Source organism: Eumetopias jubatus, unplaced genomic scaffold (genome assembly GCF_037043125.1).
Source record: "Eumetopias jubatus isolate StellerSeaLion01/CBP00866 unplaced genomic scaffold, mEumJub1_p1.0 scaffold_13, whole genome shotgun sequence".
NCBI classification, from domain to species: domain Eukaryota; kingdom Metazoa; phylum Chordata; class Mammalia; order Carnivora; family Otariidae; genus Eumetopias; species Eumetopias jubatus.
Genome location: NW_028274819.1, coordinates 103,473,152 through 103,495,113, shown reverse-complemented (window position 1 = coordinate 103,495,113; position 21,962 = coordinate 103,473,152). Strand labels below are relative to the sequence as shown.

At 50.7% G+C, this 21,962-nt stretch overlaps 1 protein-coding gene across 1 annotated transcript in view; it reads right to left on the bottom strand.

Moving 5' to 3' along the window:
* DRD2 (dopamine receptor D2) overlaps positions 1 to 18,550 on the bottom strand; it is a 60,903-nt gene extending 42,353 nt beyond the window's left edge. Inside the window, exon 1 of the mRNA XM_028105889.2 lies at positions 18,426 to 18,550. The gene's annotated coding sequence lies outside the window, so the exon portion shown is untranslated. The remainder of the gene's footprint in view (positions 1 to 18,425) is intronic.
* Positions 18,551 to 21,962: the final 3,412 nt, after the last annotated feature.

The window sequence follows — 21,962 nt, the reverse complement described above, 5'->3', positions numbered from 1 at the left end:
GTAGGATGGGGGTAACTAGTTTTATAAAAATTCTAAAAATGAACGCACTCATTTTATCTAACAAATAAGCATCTGTGCCTACTGTGTGCAAAGCATGCCCTGTGGGGTGATCTAAAGCTAACACGCTCCTTCCCCCAAAGCTGGTATGTGAGTGGGAGCAGCAAAGAGTACCAGGGAGCTGTGGGAAAGGCCAGAGGGAGCTGCTTTTGCATCCCGACCATGCCACGTGCTGGGACCAGTTGCTCCACCTCTGCGGGGCCCGGCGGCACCGTCAGCAAAGTGAAGGGATCTCTTCCCTCAGTGGGTCTGGGTGATGGAAGGTCCTGCGCCTAACACAGTGGGTTGCTTTATTTCATGAACATTCATTAGATCATAAAAGGCTACCAGGCAACAGAAAGAAGGGGCAATCTCACCAATAAAAGCAACGAGCTTGTTCTCCTGTGTAAGGCTTCTCGGTGGACGGGGTGTTTCTGTACGTTTCTAGGCAGGAAACGTTGAGGATTAATCTACAGGATTGAAAGTATTTCCACTGCCACCGAGTTGAAGGTGCAATAGAACCAGATCTCAGCAGGCTCTGGCTTCCCAGGCTCCAAGGCCTCATGCCCCTCCTCCAGACTCACTAACTGGGTCCCCAAGGCCACTCTGGAATCCCCCCACCACCACCGCCACCCCCAGCACCAGGACCACAACAACAGGGGGACTTCCATGGGACAAAAGCTCCATTTGCATTGTAATGACAAGGAAGGGGAGGGATGCTTGGAGTGTTGACTATGAATGAAACCACTTGCCCTGTAAGACTTAGATTTGTCTGCTTTCTGCAGCTTCTGCCAGCACCCCGCAGCCTCTGAGCTCTGTCTGCACCCTGAGAGCCAGGCCTCACAAACACCTAATTTGGAAATTACCTGCTGGCCCAGTGGCTGCTGGTTTGAGGCTGCTCCTGGTGCCTCTGAAGCGAGCAGTTCCAAGCGGCTAATGGGCTTTGTCCCCTTGGTCCCGCTCAGGAGAGCCAGGGCCAATTCCTGGCCCAGTCCTGGAAGCTGAACCCAACCTCGTGTTCGGGGCTGCTCACCGAGCCGGGGTGTGCGGGCCAGGACCAGCCTCGGCAGAGGAGGGGCACCGAAGCCCTAAGCCCCCTCGGCCCGGGAGTGGCAGCAGGGCCTGACAGTGAGGAACTTGAGACTGTCTGAAAGGGATTAAAAGGGCAGAACACGACTTTCTTAGCCTCCCCGGGGGACTCCCAGGTAGCTGGATACAGCCCAGACCTGCAATTAGAAAAACAACGGGCCCCGGAGCCCCAGCTCAGCTGGTTAAATGATGATTAACCCAAGTATTTAGCAATTTTTATGCATAAACACACATATCCCTGTAAAACACACAAGTAGCATTATTTTTTTTTAATTACAAAATGATTTTCCAGCACTTGGATTTTGATACATGCCTCTCTCACAGACTCCCTCATTCCATGTCTTGCTGTCCTTCCTGCGTCTGTGACCTCTGGCCATGTGGGTGACACTGAAGGCCACGTGTGGACCTACAGCTATCACCAGGAAAAACGAGAAAAAGGTTTTGTTTACTGCTCCTTGATGTTTGCTAATATGGAAACATGGCCCTTTATGGTTTTTGCTGGGGAAGCTGAAGGGATCACCCTTGCGCTGGCATGCACATTTACTGCATCCTCCAAATGTGTCAGCCAAAATTCATGCACTAACTTATTTGAAAGGGCATGTATCAGGTGTGATCCGCAAAAAAAAAAAAAAAAGTGCTGATCCATTACAATCTGTGCTGTGTGTATACCACCACAAATAAGCACTGATTATTCCTGTGTGTGTATCTGTGTGTATGTCCACGTGCATATGAATTAGCATTTACTGAAGGCCCATTATTGTGCATAGCACTGTAGACAATATATATAGTCTCCGATTTTCCCAAGTTCCAAATTTTGGGCATATACATTCCTACATTCACTCTTCATTTATATTCCCCCACAGATGTTTGGGGTCTCCTGTGTACTTCAACACTAAGGACAGGAAGATGCCCTAATTGACTTCGCAAGCTGTAAAATGGGAACAAGCTGGGGATTGGGGGATGGGGTGCGGTGGGAGGAGAAAAAGAGGAAGTCATTATAACAAATGGTGGCATGCACTGTGTTAAAAGCAAGACAGTAGGCCCCAGAAGAATCACTGATGCTAAGCCCCGTGTCATGAAAGCTAGACTCAGTTGCAGTTTTGGCTTCTCTCAGAAATGGAATCCTAAACCACTCAATCAGGGATCACCTCCCTAGCCCTAGTGAGGTATCTGCCTGATAGACCCTTGCCATCCCCTACACGAAAGTGACCTTGCCACGACCAATCCACTTTTCGATAGTAAAACCTCCTCGTCCCACTCCCTTCTGCTTATGAAAGTCTTTTGTCTTGTATGACTCCTTGGAGCCCCTTTCTATCTGCTCAATGGGATGCTGCCCCATGCATGAATCATTGAATAAAATCAGTAAGATCTTTGAGATGTACTCAGTTGAGGGGCACCTGGGTGGCTCCATCAGTTAAGCGGCTGACTGCTGACTTCGCCTCAGGCCATGATCTCAGGGTCGTGAGATCAAGCCCCGCATCGGGCTCCACACTCAGCGTGGAGTCTGCTTGAGATTCTCTCTCTCCATCTGTCTCTGTCCCTCCTCCCACTTGCGCACATGCTCTCTCTCTCTCGCATTCAATACATAAATAAAATCTTTAAAAAATTAAAGGCACATAAAGTGTACTCAGTTGAATTTTGTCTCATTAATACCTGTGATGAAAGGGAAGGCAATGAACCTGGCCTGTGGGAGAACTTCACGGTGCTGAGCAGCAGTGAAGGGGTAGTTGTACCAGACACAGCTGGGCTCAAATACCAGCTTCCGCTCTTACCACCTCTGTGGCCTTGCGTATGTTTTCCTAACATCTCTGATCCTCGGTTTTCTCATCTGTAAAATGGGAACAATAATTCCTACCTTTTATATCTGTCATGAGCATTAAAGATGATACGTATGAGCCACTAGGTGTTGTCAGTATTTTAAAATGGTCGATATTATACACTTGAGTGAATCAAATACCACTGTAGGCAAAAGCATCCGATTGTAAAATGAACACATGAATAGTAGATATGTTTGAAGGCAATGTTTGTGGCTATCAAAAGCAGTTCTGGGTGAAGGAGGTAGAATTAGAGAAGCGGGTGGTGGCCACGGTCTGTCCACACCGGAAGGGGCTTCATCCAACCCAACCCCATATTACAGAAATAGGAACCGGAAGGTGGGAGAGGTTACATACCCCTGGGCCACCCGCTGGCTTGACAAAACTGTGGCCTGGCTCCTGTGAGTCCTTCTTTCCACGAGACCTCATCCTGGGGTTTGTCTTGGACTTGCCTTGACCAGTTTGAGCAGGAATTCTGCAGAGTCAGAGAAAATCCCCTGCCCCTGATACCTGACCCCCTGGCCTGCCCTCAACAAGAATCCTACTAACTTGGTTTAGCAAGAACCCCCGCACCCTTGATGTCTCCTCTTATAATTTTCCATCCACTTACCCCTCATCCTGCTCATTGGTTACTTCCTTACTATTCTAACAAATGGCAGAATAATGTTTTTCCTTAACAAGGGGATGGAACTGAGACCAGAACTCAAGACTCCTGACTCTCTGGGGCCACGTAAAGGCCTGTGTGGGTCTAGTTTACTGAGAAAAAAAGAAAACCCAGCAAATTGGCAGATGGCCAAATCTCCAGGAAACTGGGCAGCGGGCTCCAAGGAGCAGTGCCATGCTCTGGCAGACATGCACTGGACTCTGGCTCAGCCTTTTATTTCTTGGCTTTTGGTGTCCGTTCTATTTGGTTTTCCTGGGTCTCTGTGTCTGGTGGGAACTGAAACTCAGAGACCCGGCTTCGAGGCAGCTCAAATTAACCGTCTTCATTCAGGATTATTATTATGATAGACTATCCCAATGGGGAGAGAGAGCCACTCAACTCTGAGTGTGCAAAGACAGACTGGTATTCCAGCTCATCGGAAGCAACTGGTGCTGTTGGCTGAGGACCCTCCACACCCAGCTGGCACTGGGGCCTCCCCACCCCCACAAAGCCGAGTCAGCTGCCCCAGGCAGACACCTGAGTAGGAGGAGAGAGGTCCTCTGTCCAGTGAAACAGGGATGCACAGGGCAGAGAGGAGAGCACCGTGAGGACCCCCAGCTGGGTGGGTTTCCCTGGGCCACAGAGCACCTGGGCACTGCCCCAGGCTGGACTGTCTGTGGTTTCCACCTAAGAAGATCCCCAGCGTCCAGCAGTCCCTGAGGACAGTGATTCTGGGGACAGAGTTCCTGGCTCCTTTTCCAGACCAAAGAATGTCTAGGGGCCCTAGCCCCAGCCCCTCCTTGCTGCCAGCCTTTGTGGGGGCGTTCTCCCCGGCCTTTTGGAGCCCTGCTGCTCAGAATAGGCACGTGGATACTGCTGGCTCCATGTGCCCCTGCCCTTCCCCTGTCCCCTCTCCCTTACCGGGACCATGGCCTCCTGGGGCAACGACATTACCATGGAGACAGACTGGGGCCATGCCACAGAGGGCAGACAGAAGCCAGAGACGCTGGAAGGACCTGACATGCTGGGTGCCCAAGGAGCTGGTGTAGGCCCCAAACCAAACCCCACATTGAGTCTCTAAGTCCCAAAGCTGGGCTGAGAGCAGATCTTTCGAAATCCTCCATACCTCCTTCCCTGACCCCCACCCCAACCTGTCACAGTGAGGGGATTCACTTTTCTCTCAGGACTTATATAGTTACTGAGCATCTAGAGCAAACCAGATCATTCCCGACCGATATCCAGATTAGGAGGCCCAGAAGAGCAGGCTATGGGGGTCCAGTCCCACTGGGAGAAGCTACAGCAGTTCCAAATGTTGTCACCCTGGCTTCTAAGGAAGCCAGGAAGGTAAATTCATCGCAAGAAGGTAAGTCTGCAAGGCCTCAGTTTCCATATTTGCAGACATGTAATCCTTAACAAAGGGCCCAGAAAGCTCCCTGGCACCATCATCATCTCCATGTCTGTAAGGACTGACCAGCTGGGCAAACCTAATGATGGGATTCCCGGGGAAGCTCTGGCTGGTACTGCAGAGCGGGTCTCCACCAGCCTCTGTCTGGGAGATCCCAGCTCTCCATCGCTGCAGGGAGCTCCCACAGCTCCCTTCCTCCACCCCCAGCAAAGCTGAACTCAGGGGCTTCCACCCCCACTACATCAGGCAGCTTCTGGGGACACACTCTGGGCAGGATTCAAACCCAGGCCAGATGCAGGGGTTGCTGACTTTATTTCCATTCGCTGGGGGAGATCAGGGACTCCCATGGCAGATGGGGGTATAATGAGAGAAGGACATTACTTTGTGGGAAGTATACTCAGAGAGTGAAAAGACTTGGATTTTGGTCCTGCTCTGCCCCCAAGAAACCTTGAAGAACTTGCTTGGCCTTCTAGATCCTCATTATTCTCACTTGTGAAATGAGAGCATTAGCACATAGGAGGCATTTAGTAAATGCAGGACAAATGTTGAGGGAACAACTCCAAATCCCTGAGTTCCTTATGATTATACAAGGCACTTGGCATTTGTACCCAGCCACCACCCTCCTGGTCCTGAGCCCAGGGCTGCAGGGGCCTCCCTTTCTGGAACTCTGAAGGGAACCTCTTCCTCCCTTCTCTTCCTCCAAACTCCCCGTACCTCCCCCTTTACTACCCACTGTGCCAGGAGGCCGGTGAATCCCAATTAATCCCAAAGTCTCCGCCGTACTAATTGCTTTCTTTCTTGTCCTTACTTGCCTTCTAACTCGGGAGATGAGGCTTCAGTTAGGTAAGCAGGCAGCTGTCCCAACAGTGGGTAACTGGAAGGGAAATGGGGCACCTGGGTGGCTCAGTCGGTTAAGCTCTGCCTTCGGCTCAGGTCATGGTCCCAGGGTCCTGGGATTGAGCCCCCCATTGGGCTCCCTGCTCGGTGGGGCGTCTGCTTCTCCCTCTCCCCCTGCTTGTACTCTCTCTCGTGTGCGCACTCACACACTCTCTCTCTCTCCCAAATAAATAAATAAATTCTTAAAAAAAAAAAAAGGAAGAGGCAAAAGAATGTCTCCATGGACCAGGAACCAGCAAGTGAGGAAGCTCCCTACAGTGGGCTTAACAGTGTCCCCCCAAATTCATGTCCACCCAGCACCTCAGATTCTGGCCTTATTTGGAAACAGGGTCTTAGCAAAGGTAACTAGTTAAGCATATCAATGGGATTCTATCAGATTAAGGGGGCCCTAAATCCAATAGCTGGTATCCTTATGCGAAGAGGCAAGGACACAGAGTGACACGGATGATGTGAAGACAGAGGCGGAGACTGGAGCCAGGGGACATCAGGAGCCATGAGAAGCTGGAAGAGGCCAGGGAGAGCCTGGAGCCAGCAGAGGGAACATGGCCTTGCGGGCACCTTGATTTCAGACTTCCAGCCTCCAGAACTACAAGAGAATAAGTTTCTGTTGTTTGAGATGCCCCGTTTGTAGTATTTTGTTACTGAGGAAATGAATACATTCCCCAGGCCCCCTGAGCCCTACAGTGTTCAAGGCACGTGGCTGTGAACGCTGCAGAGGTCTGCCCCACTTCTGCCTCCCTCTAGAGACCTTCTCCCCGCCCAGGGCCCAAGGAACCCACGCAGGCTTGCAATCATCCTACACTGTGCGCTTTTCTTATCGCATTTGGGACCCAAGCAAAAGTGCTTACAAAGAAAGGCAGTGGACATTGGTTTCTCCAAGCTGCCTGCCTTGTTTTTCTCCAGTTCCTTCAGAATGTGATGTTTCAGTTTTTGAGCACATCTCAGCCTGCAAGAGGACAGTATTCATTCGTTCATTCCTGCATATATCCACACATGCAACAATGACCTATTGAGAGTTTACAACCTGCCAAGCGTGTGCCCCGTACAGAGCATGGGAACCACCCCTTCTCCTGCCCCTCCTGGCTGTTCAGTGACCAAGGGGTCATTGGTCCACCCTATTCCGTTATTATAAATGACAATAACATTGTGTTCTAAGGGCTTTTGCATGTCATTTGATACACTGAGCTCCCACCTGCCTACAGTCTGCTTCTCAGTGATAAAGGAGGACGTTAATGGCTCTGCAGCTCCATCACTCAAAGCTGCGAGCCCCTCACAATATGTTAAGTACCAAAACATATAAGTGCCAAATATATAAGTACCTGCTTTACATTTCACCTACCTCTTTTTCTCAGGCGGAAGAGGAGACCTGAGTGCTAAGGATCACCAAATCAGCCTTTTGGGACCCAGAAATGGGAAGAAAAGAAAAAGGGTGAAATTGAGGGAACTTTCAATGAGGCTACCAGAGGCCCAGCAGTTGGGTACGGTGTGGGGCACTGGCTCGGTGTGGTGGGACACTGGCAAGGTCATTGTCAGGCCCTCGGTCTGTGCGTGGTCTGCTGCGAAACAGCCACGAGACTCTGGACGCGACTCTGGACGCACCGCTTACCTCTCTGCGCACAGATTTCTCATCCATGCATCAAGTGTTAGTCTGGGTCCCTAAGGTTCTTTACAGCCTTGACATGCTGGGATCTCTCCAGTCTACGTCAATTACTGGAGAAACTTTCTTCTCTCTCTCTCTTTTTAAAGATTTTATTTATTTACTTGAGAGAGAGACAGTGAGAGAGAAGAAGCACAAGAGGCGGAAGGGTCAGAGAGAGAAGCAGACTCCCCTCCAAGCAGGGAGCCCAATACGGGACTCGATCCCAGGACTCCAGGATCATGACCTGAGCCAAAGGCAGACGCTTAACCAACTGAGCTGGAGAAACTTTCTAGCCTGACTTATAATACAGGGAATTTCCAGGATGAGCAGAAGACAGCTCCTGTGTTATTACTGTGTACTGGGGGGCAAGGGATTCCCCTGATCACAGTCCCACCATGCGCAGTGCAATGGGCTGGTGCCCAAGCCTGGAGGGGTAAGGACTTCATTCCTCTCCCCCTGCAAGGAATTTACCATCGAGTGGGCAAACAGAGTAGTCAACAAGCAATTATAAACATTACAATATGGCATGATAAATCTTACACTTCATGTTATGGAAATATAGAGGAAGGGTCCCTAGCCCAGGCTGGTGGGACCTTGGAGGGGGCAAACCAGGGAAGGCTCCCTGGAAGAGGTAATGTCTGTGCTCAGTTTTAAAGGCTGACGGCTGGAAGTTAGCCTCTAAGGCCAAGGGCTGGAGCAGTCAGGCAGAGAAAACATCCTCAAAGGTTGGATACAGTACAGTGAGCACAGAGGACTGACAAATGTCAACAGATCCATTTGCTTTTCTCTTCTTTGTAACCGCCCCCTCTTCCATTTCTCACCCACAGCTTTACACCCACTCACCACCCTGTTCTCTTTTCTTCTCCTCCTTCTCTTCTATTCTCTATAGAAGAGGAGAGGAATGTCATCTAGTGAGTTCGGAGCTAGTGAGGGAGCCGAAGGGAACACCAGTGTGGGGAGACTGGAAAGATGTGTCCTGTGTCCGCCTCCACTGACGGCACCGCCCATGCAGCCTTCCCTGTCTCCTGAGCCTCCCTCTGCCCTCCCATGAAGACCCTGTTCCTTCGTGGTACGTGCCCCCATCTATAACCGCTCCATCTGTCCCTGTCAGGGCCATCCATAGATTCCTGGCCACTTCCCAACTTCACGACGACTCTGGCACCTAGCTCCCTAGCCTGCACTCCAGCCCCAGTCCTGCCATTGACTTGGGTGGAACCCGCGTCGGGAACCTTGGCCTCTCACCTCCTTGATGCCCTCATATCCAAGGACACCATCCCCTTTGGTCACCTGTTCCCATGGTTGCACCCTGGACCTAGTCATCAACCAGGACCTGCTCTGCTCCTATTCTTATCAGAAACCGAGTTACCCCTCTCTGTGATCACAACTGCCTCTGTATTCCAGTTTGTACACTCAATTCCTCCAAGTATACCAGGTCTCTGACCTCATCAACACCAATGGGTCGCTGCTTCCAGTCCCTCGTGTCCACCCACCAATATCCACAGCGCTCTCTACCGGGCTCAGATTTCTGGCCCAATATTCAGACACTTTATACCAATATCCTTAATTGCCTTGTTCATGGTGCTTAAATCATCCTTGGCTTCTCCCTTCCCCTCATCCTCCATAGCCCATCAATCACAAAGTTCTGTTGAATTTTAAATAACTTTTCAAATCACTCCTGTCTTTCTAGCTCCCCTGCCCCACCTCTGTCCAGGCCTCCAGCATCACTATCCTGGACAACCAAAAATGCTGCTAGCTGCCCTGCCCTTCTTTCAATCTTACTTCTGTAGCACCAACTCTCCCACAGGGCAGCCTCTGTGATTTTTTTTTTTTAATGCAGATGAAATCAATTGAGTTATTCTCCAGCTTAAAACCCAACCTTTCATAATGGCTTCTTCTTGCCCTCAGGATAGAGTTTTCACAAGGCTTCAGAGCTCACAGTCTGGCCCTTGCTATGCCTCTGGCCTCACCCTGTACTGTCCCCAGCTCAAACTCCAGTCTTCAGTCCTTGGATTTTTTTGGATTCCTTGACTACTGCATGCTCTGAACTGAAGTTGGTGACAATAGGGTGTGGCACAAGGGGACTTGGGGCTCTGCCATTCTCTCTTGCTGTAGGACATTGGGTTCTTCCCACAATAACACTCTAGGAGTCAGGTCCCACCTTGTCTGGTTTCCTCTTCTTGCAATGATGTCCTTCTTCCCTCCAGAAGAGAGATGAAATTTGGAACATAGACTAGGAAGGATCCTGTGGACATTTCAATGCCTCCTACTAATTATAATGAGAACAATGAAGTGAATATTTATGGAGAGCTTACCATGTGTCAGGTACCAGGCTAAGCACTTTATATGCACAATTTATTTACTTCCCACCAACCCTATGAAGTAAGTGCCATGGTCACCCCTGTTTCATGGAAGAAAAACCTGAATCTCAAAGGGTTCTAGTAACCTGATTGAGGTCACATAGCTGGTTACTGGCAGAACACAGGTCTGAGCCTCGATCAGTCTGGCTTCCTAGTTCATCCTCTGAATCACTTTGTTATACTGAATAGCTAGATGGGCAGGGGTGGGTATCTCATTTTTCAAGAAATGATTTTGGGAAAGGTTGATTCAAATTGTCACTGCTTTCAAAGGGTGTCAGGTAAATTATGCTTATCTGTCCCTTTTAAGTTAAGGATCAGCCCTATTCCCCAAACCCTAAATCCCAGCTTCAAAGCAAACCATCCAGAGCTCCAAACACAGACCCCAAAGACTATTGCACCCTGCTTGTCTTCAGGTCCCCAGGCAGACCCAGACCAACACATCTGCAAATGTTTCCTTGACAGCTCATCTAGCACCTTCTTCTCTCTGTGAGTGTCTGACCAAAGCAGTTTCCAATATGCAATAACCCCCGACCTCCGGGCCCTGCAACAACTGTGAACAATTTCCAGGCAAAGTGTAATGTACTCGTGGCTGCAGGTAATCAAAGAATGCTGGTTGAGGGTGAAAGAGAGAAGGTAGGAAGCATGTTGCTGACCGCTGACCCTGCCAGACACTCTTGCTGGGCTTCAAGTCACTTAGGCATTTTCCAGGTGGTACACAGGTCTTCCCTATTTACTGTAGGAAGAGATTACATGAGAACATGAATATCAGGAGGCAGGGAGTACTGAGGGCCATCTTGGAGGTTGGCTGCCACAGAATGTAACTAAGGAAGGATCCAGAATGTATGGAGGGCAGCATCAATCTATGGAAAGCAGTCCTCACCTCCTACCACCTCCCTCCAGCTCACTGGAGGAGACTGGCCAAAAGGCAGACTTTGTGCCATTGATCATCCAGAGCAATCCAGGCCTTTGGTGATATACGCTCTCCAAGGAAAGATGTGTATGGAACTATCTTTGTTTCTCTGGGGGGCCTGACATCCTCTGCTTGGGACCCCAGATGCTAGTTTCTGCTTGTCAATACAATTCTCTTGTTGATCCTGCCATAAATGAACATAAGAGCATATCAGAGTCCAAGGAAGGAATGACTGGAAGCCTGTATGTCCCACTCCCCTTTCATCTATTCTGCCCATCCCTCTACCCCCCACCTCCTCTTCTGAGGAAGATGACCAAGGAATGGAATATCTGCCATAGCCTTGGAAATCTTCTATCTTCCCTAAAGAGTAAACCTTCTGAATTGGCCAGAAATAGATGCATCAGTTAGGAAAGAGTGCTCTCAAGTGAAGGATTCAAAGAAAAGGAAAAAAGCCAAAGGAAGGAGTAGCTTTCAGGATTGGAGAGTCCTAGGACCAGATGCTATAATGTTACGTCTCTTTCTCAGGCAAGACCATCCTTCATCCAAAATATGGGTGGCACTTGCCTCTGTCGTTAATGACCCCCAAAGATGGGCAGCATGTATTTGTAGCAGCTTTGAGGATCTTAAAGTGAGATTCTTTGGTCTTCTCAACCAGGGCAGAAGAAAGGAAAGTCTCCTTGTCCTTATGAACTGCTATTTTCTCCTTATTTTTGATTTTCAATAAAAAGTGGCCTATGCCAAAATGCACCATACCGTGTTTCAATGCCAATCAAGAAGGCTCCAACTGAAAAAACTGATGGGTGCCAGAGGAGTGGGGGGTAGAGGGATGGGCAGAATGGATGAAGGGGAGTAGGAGTTACAGGCTTCCAGTAATGGAATGAATAAGTCATGGGGATAAAGGGTACAGTATAAGGATTATGGTCAATGATATTGTCATAGAGTTGCATGATGACGAGAGGGTGGCTACGCTTGTGGTGAGCACCGCATAACGTATGGACCAGCAACTCGAGCTCCTCTTGCTGAAGATGAGCAAGAGCTTCTGGCTGGGGAGTGCCAAAGATTATGGCGCAGGTAAGTGGAGAGCATAAGAAAGAAATGTAAGCTTGAATTCTGTGAAAGCTTTAAAAACGTGCTTAATTTCAGAGATGTAAAATCAGGTGCTGAGTGAATGCAAAAGGAAAGCAGCTACAAATGCTTCCCCTCAAGTTCCTTAATAATAACAATAACAATTATTACAGTTAAGATTTATGGAGTGCTTATTTTTGCAAGGACTCTAAAATGTCTTGTATCTATTCCCACAAGTAATCACTGCAACCCAACGATCTCAGTATTCACATCCCCACTTACAGATGAGAACCCCAGGCGACAGAGGTCAGCCAACTTGCCTAAGGTAACACAGCTAGTAAGTATCGCAGTTGGGATTCAAATCCTAGCAGGCTCGCTCCTGAACCCTCAGGCTTAACTATGTTGTGTTTTAAGGGCTTAAGGAAGGTACCAAATGCTGGTAATTGGCATTCATAAAATTCATGGTGAGGTTCACCGACGGAGGCAAGAAGTCTTTTAGCTTATTGGGAGGTGAGCCCCGTTATCTGGTCATTTTAGTAGAGTCTTAAGTGCTGTTGAATCTTAGGAATTCCAAGATAGCAGGCAGCAGATAAAAGTTGGGGGTTTTTTTGTACCCAAAGAAACCGATGTGCAGGTTAAGTGCCCTGCCCAGGGACACCCAGACCTTTACTGCCTCTGTCCAGCAGAAAAGCACCAAGCAGCTAGTCCTTATGGCAGCACTCATGAGTTACTCCCATATCCATGCAAGATCCCAGGCCATCCCCCTCCTCCCTGCTCGCCCCGAAATCAAGAAGCTTAGTCCTGGAGATGTGACAAGTTTTCATCCCATGGCGGTGAGAAAGCAACACCAAAGACCACCGGGTAGGCAGAAGTCTGAGTTGCCTCCTTTGCAACAGTTCAGTTCACCGCAAAGAGATGGGGAAGCCAGCACTTCCAAGAGTCCACACCTTCTCCTGCCCTCCCTTAATCGAACAAGAAGACTCAGGTGACTCTGCCTCCTTCTGCTCCTGCCCCCTCTCCTCTGTTCCCCTTGCTTGCTGAGGTTCATTCCCAGTGCACTGTACCCGGAGGAGTATGACCCAGGCACAGAACAACTTCTTTTTTTTAAGATTTTATTTATTTATTTGATATAGAGAGAGAGCACAAGCAGGGGGAGCTGCAAGCAGAGGGAGAGGGAGAAGCAGGCTCCCTGCCGAGCAGGGATCCCAATGCAGGGCTTGATCCCAAGACCCCAGGATCATAACTCAAGCCGAAGGCAGATGCCCAACTGACTGAGCCACCCAGGCGCCCCACAGAACAGCTTCTTAGACGGTCCTCAACTTTAAGAACCCCAAGAAGTTATTCCACTCATTCCTCTCCCTCTGCTATTTCCTCCTTTTCTGGTCTCATGTGTAAAGCTCGCTGTCACTTCAGTTTATCAAAGAAAGTGCCTTGTTAGCCCGATTCTCCTCCCTTTCTTATTCTTCTATTACCTAGGTCAGAGAGGGCGATTGCTTTAGCATCGAACAGTCTGGCTTGGAGTCACCGCCCTGCATACTGGCCCTGTGACCTTGTGCAAGCCACTTACCTCTCCACACCCACACTTCCTCCTCTGGGAAAAGAGGGATAACAACAGTGCCTGTTTCATTGCACGGTTGCAAGATTGAAAGTCGATATAAAAAACACACATCAAGCACTCAGCACAGTACCCTGCACACAGCAAGTGCACAATAAATGTTAGCTGTTAGGATGATCAGGCCAGCAGTGGAGGGACTGGTGAGCAGGACCACTTGTCGAAAGCAGCCCTTCTAAGGAAGCTTGAGAGTAAGCCACTTTCCCAGACCAAGGGTTCCCAGGAATTGCTAGTGATGTTGCTGCCTGGGGTAACAGGAAGGAGAGAAGGCAATTATACAGTGTGTAATGAAAATAATTTCATTTCTAATGCCTTTCCCCTGCTGAGCCACTTAGAATTCAAACAATGACAACAAGGCGGGGGTGGAAATGAGCAGGGCAGGCACGTTCTGAAGGAGCCCAGTGACGGATGGATGGGCCCCGGAACTCACTTTGGCTCACAGACGTCTGCAGGGGAGTGTCCTCGGGGCCATGGCACCTGTCCTTGGGGCCATGGCTTGCTCTGTGCCGAGCCGAAGCACCCTGGGATGACCGGCTGCCCAAGCTGGGGATGGGCCTATTGATGGGCCCCTGGGGGCTGAGTCTGCTTGACTTCACGTCTCATCCTCTGTCTGGGAGCAGGCTGACATCACTCAGAGTGCTCCAGGGAGAGCCAAGGGTCCTCCCTCCTTCCCCTACCCATCACTGTAGACAGCCAAGAATTCCCCTGTCTCCTCTTGGAAACCGTGAACATCCCTGCAGGTGCCATCAGATTACAGCAAATTGCCCAAACTGCACCAAGCTAATGTCTTAGACATACGTGTTAACATCTACCTTTTCCGGGGGCCCCCAAAGAGATGACTTCTTCTCAGCTCCCATCCCCATACACTGCCTCCCACACTCTCAGATGCCCCCGGCCCCGGTGGCCTCCAGGTCCGAGTCTGGGGCATTGCAGCAACACAGCCTCTTCCACCCAGGGGAAGGGGGGTCCCCAGGCCTCAGTGCTGTCATCTCTGGCTCCCCCCTGTACACTGGAGCCAGTGGGAGGCTCTGCTCCTCCACAGAGAAGCATTCCCATGTCTCCTAGGGAGAGAGGAGGCTGCCACCCCTCCACCCCAGGGGACATCCCAACTGCCAAGGGTGTTGATTTAACCCATTTATCGGTTGAAGTGAAAAGCACAAGAAGAGGGGAAATGTACAGTCCAGAAGGGCAAGTTTCTCTCTTTTCTCTGGACCCAAACTAGAACAAACCAAGTGGCTGAATCTTGTAGTTTTACTCCTCCACCCACATGGACTGACACTATAATCAAGCTATTTTCCACACCTATGCATTTAAATAATACAATCCTATTGTTTAAAAAAATAAGAAAGCAATCTTGAATTACAATGGTGATAGGGACACTTGAGAGGCAGGGGTGTATTAACGTTGGATTCTAACACTATTGGAGTAATTTAAAAGGTTGGAGAGAATATCAGCCGACCACCCAGAACTGGTAAATAAGCAACTTGCACACTCTGGGTGGCTCCATTTAGTATCCTGGAGAGCTGGAGAGCTTATGCATAATCCCAAAGCCAAATCTTAGAGTCGTCCCAGGGCCATAAGAGGCCCTACTGGGGGCAAGGGAGGGGAAATATGGTGCTAGGTTCAGCTGAGAGAGGTCAAATACAGGTAAAGGTACCCACCGAGGAGCTGACCAAGCTGTGCCCTTTAAGTTGCCTGTGGCTTCCAAGCATTTCCTAGATGCAGGATGCTCTCCTGCTAAGCAGATCTCCTAGCAGGATGGAGAAGCTTTGGTTGCCAAGACCACTCCCAGTGGCTTGGGACTAGAAAGCTTACACCACGCCTTTTGGGGAGCACTTTGGTAACAAGAGAGAGAGCACCATATTTCTGGACTAAGAGAAAAGCTGCCCTGTTTAGGGGTGTGGAGCATCCAGAATGACCTCTGGAGACCAAATAATCTAAGGATTTAATGTCTTGGTAATGATGTCCTGGGGGAAATGGGACTGACTAGGTAGCCATGCTAAGTTCTTCTCAAGACCTCAAATCTTAGGTTACTGTGATCCATGATATGCAACCTGGCTCTGGGAAATATAGGTTTGGGGTTCTGAAATTATAAAACCTCAATGTTGATTCTCCTCTCCTTTCTGAGTGGCTGAAACACCTTCACTGCTGGAGAATCACAGGTATGGAGCCACAAGGGAGGGAGAAATGAGGGTTGGCAGATCAGAAAACATGAGTCACTAGAAGGGACAGGGTTGGCTCAAGGAAGTCTCATTATTCTCCCCCCCACAGCACCACCAAACCCCTCACAAACTCCGTGTTATTTTCACAGCCATGCTTCTTCCTCAACACCAAAATACAACTTTCATTTGCAGGGACGATGAAGACAGCTCTCTCCAGGCCAAGTCCACACGTCTTTCCCCTTACACATGTTTACCCAGAGAACAGTGACCTCAGACCAGTCTAGCTTCAGCACGTCAATCTCAGGTGAATATGAGGCCACATTTTTTATGAGACCCTGAGCTCCCTTTGTTTCCCCTGGTAGGAACAGAGGGTTTCTCTCAAGTTCAAATTCTCCTACATCACTGCACGTTCTAGATAGAGATAATCCAACCTTGTGGGTAAAGGTAGAAAACTGACTAGCCCATAAGCATTGTTACTGGCCTTAGTCACCCCTACAAGCTTGCTAGCTTATAGAACACAAGAACCAAATCAATACAGTCAATATGTCACCGCCAGCAGAGCACGAATAGCTACCAGCCTTGGGGAACATGACGTGCTACTAAGCTGAACTAATCACTCCTTGGCATTTCAAGAGCAGTTGGGTTAGCAGACCACAGCACATACATAATGAAAGACAATAATTCCCCCAGAAGGGGAGGGTAAGAGGTTGGTCCCCAGAGGAGGGCAGTTACTATTTACACAGGTCAACCTAAAGCCATATTGATGATTCTTAGAGGTCAAAAATCTGTTTTAGAAATAAGAAAACACCAGGAGGATCTTGGGGGAGAGGAGATAGGGCTGCATACTTTATTTCGGCAAAGGGATTGAATCCAGGGGTCGACCCTCCATCAACAGTTCCACACCTGAAGAACTTAACATGATAAACAGCAGGAGGAAAAAGAGTTGATTATAAAGACCTGAATCACGCTCCCTCTAGTCAAAGAAGTATGAACTTTTATGAGAGATGATTTCTTAACCTGCGTACATATGAATCACCCAGAAATGTTGTTAAAATATACATTCCTGGGTCTCAGCTTGAGATTCTCATTCAGCAGTCCTTCAGAGAAGAACAAAAAAAATATCCATTTTTAACCAGCTTCCCAGGTGATTCAGAGGCAGGGAGTTCATTAAAACAGAAAACAATGGTTAAAGAAATGCTGCCCCGGACCTATATAACAAATCAGAATCTCCCATTTTCCTAGCACCTTTCATCCCCAGGCTGTGCAGAAAAGGTAGAAGGAACTCAGAATGTTTTTCAAGAGACCAAGGCTGGGGTTACCATGGCCCTCTCTCAGATCTAGGTCTAACCCTCTCTGATGTCTTCCCTGCCAGATGTCCAATTTCAGAGATAGCATCAAATCCCCTCCCCCAGCCCCCGGTCCCTATTGGATATGCCAGGAATCTTGAACATGAAGCAAAGAAGTCAAAGGCAGGGACCCAGCAAACCAGCCCACTAGTTCTCTTGCAACTGGTCACATTCACCAAGGCCTCCCTCTGCCCTCCCTCATTAAATAGCAGCAACAGGGGGAAACATGAGAAGAATGAATTCCCTTTCAAGTGGTCCTAATGCTGCAGGATGAATCAGGGATAGGCTGAATATTTGCATCCCAAGGGGAAGAATCACTGATCACCTAGCTCCTGGGAAGGAGCCAGGATTAGCCTGAGAGATTAACATCCTGGTCAAAATCCAGAAATGATAGGATCTGCCGAAGGAACTGGGGAGGGATCCTCAAAGTGCCTTGCACTTCGCCAACCTCAGGAGCCCCCAGCACAAAAAGTAGTGGGGTGCCAGATGGGGCAGGGTTACTTGCTCAGATAGCTTCCCCGTGGCTGAGAACAAGGGCCTGTCCCTATGGAGCTTCAGTGCTGTGACTTGTGTCCATGGCGAAGCCTGTTGTGTAGACGCACACGCACTCTCTTACCTCTGTTCTTCAAAAGGAACCACACACAGGCCGCCTGTGCAGACAGGGATGGGGACGCGCTCCGTCTGGCTCTTAGAGCTGTCTCTTTTCTCCGCACACGACCCTATCGAGGCTCTTGGTCCACTCCAGAGTCGAACAGTCACCCTCTGCTACTGCCCCAACCGTCACCCCCATTCCCAGGTCGAGATGGGTCCAAAACCCCAGCCTCCCTCCTCTACAGGATCGCAAACGGAGAGATGGCGAAGGAGAACGTAAATTCAGAACCAAGGACAGCGGCACATCAGCTAGTGGGAGAGTAGAGGCAGAATCGGCCTCTCCCCCATCCTTGGCTTCTGAAACTGAAAAGTCAGGTCGCGCAAATGCAGACTTGCCAAGAACAACCCTTCTCCCTCCGAGGAGATCGGAGACTCTGGACGCGCGCCCTGGGGTCCCGGACTTGGGTGCCGGGCAGAAAGTGCCCTCCGGAGATCGTCGGGAACCGGTCGCCCTGCGAAGCCTCGGCTCGGCAGGGCTGGCTCTCCGCGCTCCACGGGGAGGCTGCCCCGGCACCGCCCGTCCATGCCCGGAGCGAGGAATCCCGCCCCGGCAGCGCGAGGGATGCCGAGAGGGAGGGAGAGGGAATGACAGCGCTGTGTTCCTGTCGCCCCAGGGCAAGCGGCCCGTCGGAGAGTCTGTGGAGAGCCTGACCGCGAGCGGGTCGGTCCCAGGCAGACGGCACCAGAGCGGCCGGACAAACTTCTGGTCCCAGTCGCGCCGCCCTCCGAGCTCCCTCCTCCTCTCCCTGCGACCTGCCTGGGTCCCGGCCGCCTGTCGCTCCATCCTGCGCGCGCTTACCTTCAAGCCATAGGGCGCCCGGGGGCAGAGACGGCGCCGGCTGCTCGAGGCTTCCGGCTCCCGCCGCATCCACGCGCGGCCGCCCCTCTGGCAGCCGTCCGGGCCGCCGCTCTCCTCAGCGGGTCCCTGACTCCCAGCCCCGCCGCGCGGTTCAGAGCCCCGGCGGGCAGGCGCTTGGCCGGCTCCGGCCCGCGGGGAGCAGTGGACCGGCCGCGGCGGGGCGGGGCGGAGCCGGGCGCGGGGCCGGCGTGCAGTGCAGGGACAAGGCGCGGAGGCGGCGCGGTGCGCGCGGGAGGCGGCCGGTTCCGGCACTGAGGCTGGACAGCTTGGCAGCGCCGGAACACCAGGGCGCCGGAGGGAGGGGGCGGGGCCGCCTGGCCACGGGGGCGCCCTGGGGCCCCGCCCCTGGGACAAGCCCCGCCCCGCCACACTGCGCGCGGGGTGGGGCGGGGGGTGCGGGCTCCGTGCGCCTGGGTCTGCGGGGAGCAGCGGGCGGGCAGGGGATGGAGTCAGCCCCGGCTTTGATGCCGATGGGAGCCTAGGCGGGAACTGAGTGGTCCACTGCCCATTGCGCTCGCCCCATACCCCCAAAGTGAGACCTTGTATATTCAGGGCTGCGGGTGACCAAGCATCCTCATCATCTGCTTGTCATTTCCCTCTGAGAAGTCAGAGGATAATGATTGGGGGAGGCGCCGCCCATCCAGGGAGTTGTGTAAGGAGGAGCGGTCAGGGTCCGTTTACAGACCTCTGGTCTTGGGAACCCCTGGGGTCAGTTCTGTTGCTTGACTCTTTCAGGGGAAAGCCTGCTTGGAGTTGACCTGGAGTGGAAATTCAAAAGGGAACCTCTGGGGTTCCAGCTCGCCCTTGACTACAAAGGGAGGTGGAGTCTTCAGCAATCAGTTTTTGACTGTCCTCCAGTTTGCCAAGCTCTGTCTCAGATTCCAGGTTCACAGAGAGGAATAAAACCAGGTCCGTGCTCTCATGCAGTGGAGACCTCCAGGAAACATAGCACAGCACCACAGCACCCGTGACTTAACCAGGTGCCAGGGGGCACAAGCAAGGGAGACCTCATGGGGACTGGCATTGAAGAAGCAATACCCGTTCCCAGGGGGGAGAAGGCAGCACCGCATTCCAGGCAGAGGGAACAGCATGGATAAAGAACGGACTGTGCATAGCAGGGAGTCAGTCCATCCCCCGCTGGAGGCAAGCCACTCTGAGCCACAAAGATTAAGCTTGTATTTCTTTCAGTGACCCACACAATCACAGAAGGGCCTGAGCACTCCTCTAACCCCCCACCCTCATCGCTCTAGAAGGGGGAACTGAGGCCCAGAGAATTGGAGTGCCCTTCCAGATTCCACAGAGATCCAGAGCTGGGCCACTCTTCCATCTGCGAGGTGCACACCAGCATTTTTCCCAAATACAGCCATCTCTGGAGGCAACTGGGGAAGGGGAGAAGCTGTAAGTGGGCACCTCGTGCCTCTTCCCCTGCTCCCTGCCTTTGGCACTATCTTGTGGATCTGGCCTGGCTCCCATTCATGCAGGCTTGCTAGGGAGATATTCTAGCAATCAGAAATCCCAACATTTTGCTCTATTTGCTTTTAAAGCAATGAAACATTGCAGATATCCTTGAAATCTCAGTGTTTCCTCTCGGCTACTCCTAGGTCATTATTTTTCAGGTTTAATCCACTTAAGGAAGGATGTGGTGCCTTCTAGCTCAGCACCTCTCTATCCATCCAGGGACAGCCACCCAGTAGACAACCACCCCTCTCCCGACTAGTCAGAGGACCTGAATTGGTGTCCTGCCTCTGTCACATAGCAGTTGTGTGACCTTGGCTAACAAGTAGCTTACTATCTGAGCCTCATTTTTTCCATCTTTACATTGGGGCTAAGAAGACCATTCTTTTGGACAGCATTGCAGATGATAGATGAGGAAGTGTTAGACGAACTGTAATCTGGGCACACTCTGGCTGGTCTGGGGTGGTGGGTGGGGGAGATAGCCTTGTTCCCTCAGGAGGCAAAAGGGGAGCAACATGACCTCCACGGGATGCACCAACCCAAGGGCACCGTAGCTCCCTGCTCCTACTTTTTACTCCAGTCTTGCATGGCTGAGTGGATTTCACGCTGGCTGTGAGTGAGACGGATGGATCTTTTAGTTTTCAATTAGCAAACGCCTCGCTCTTTAAACAAGTGGCACAGCAAACAGATGCACTGAGTGATTGATGACAGGGAGCATCGGCGGCCAAGCGGCAGGCAGTTTCCTGTAGGTTCCCGCTTCCCAGGCTGCCAGAGCCCTCTGGAGGTCATTCGCCACCTCCCCTGCCTCCAGGCAGAACTGTAACCAGTCCAAGTAGGCCAGGCAGGGGCAGGATGGCCCTTTTCTGTATAGCTTTCCTGGAAAAGGCGACACGGGAGCCTTTTTGACGTTCTCATATATATGTTCCTGAACCTCGGTCAGGAAGTTCTTCCTGATGTGCTACCTAAATTCTTTATTTGTACCTTTTTATTGTTGAAAGTGCTAAGCCCATGGTTACTAATGGGTGTTAGGGATAGAAGATGGGTTGAGACAGGGGCTGGTTTTGCTGGCCCACGGTAATGAGAAAACAAAGGACTGAGCCAACAGAGAATGAGGAAGATCTAGAACTTTCCCCTGTGTTCTAAGAGCTATCCCTGAGATAGAAAATGAAGCCTGGCTAGAGCTTGGAAGGAGAGTCCCTTGCTGGCCTCTGTCAAACTCTGATGCACCCACAGACTGGCACAGCAGCCCCCCTTCTGAGAAGTTTTCCACAGAAAGCAAGGGAAATGTCATCATGGAGGAGGGGGGGGAGTCAGAAGCAGAACAGAACTGGAGTCACATGGAACTTTGTTCATGTCCAAACTCCTATATCTTGGGAAAGCTCTGAATATCTCTGAGCCTCAGTTTGCTCAGCTGTAAAATGGGTTGGAGATCCATATTGCAGTGTTAGCATGAAGATTAAGGAGAAATGACAACCAATACATCCCGGTGCTCGATCCATGTTGCCCATTTTCCCCTCTTACAGAAAACTGAGCTAGAGAAGCACTGAAAGAAATGCAGACACTCTCTGTGTGGTGTTCCAATTCTAGATTTCCTAGCCTAGTTCGCAGATGAAAATTGAACCCCTGTTTTCTTTCTTTTTCTTTTTTTTTTTTCAAGCTCTGGTAATTTCTTCTTCTCTCCTTCTCCCCTCTTTTGTCATTTAATTTTTAACCCATTTGCAAATAACTCTGAGAACAATAAGGTGGCAGTCCTTCTGGGTCAGAGGAGGTATTGGGCAAAAAGAAAATAAACACACCCTTTTTATACTTTATTATTTCTCTCCAAGTGCCGAAAATGTTAGAGAGGGACAGGAGTGTTGGTCACCCATGCTGCTGAGAGAGCCACAGTCCCACATCTGAGTGATCCAGTGAGGGAGGTTAGGGCGCCCGAGGAAGGGGTGGGGAGGAGACGATCCTCTTAAAAGGACAGAGGTTCAGGGTACTGTCTCTGACCAAGGCAAGAGAGCAGAGGGAGTTACCTGA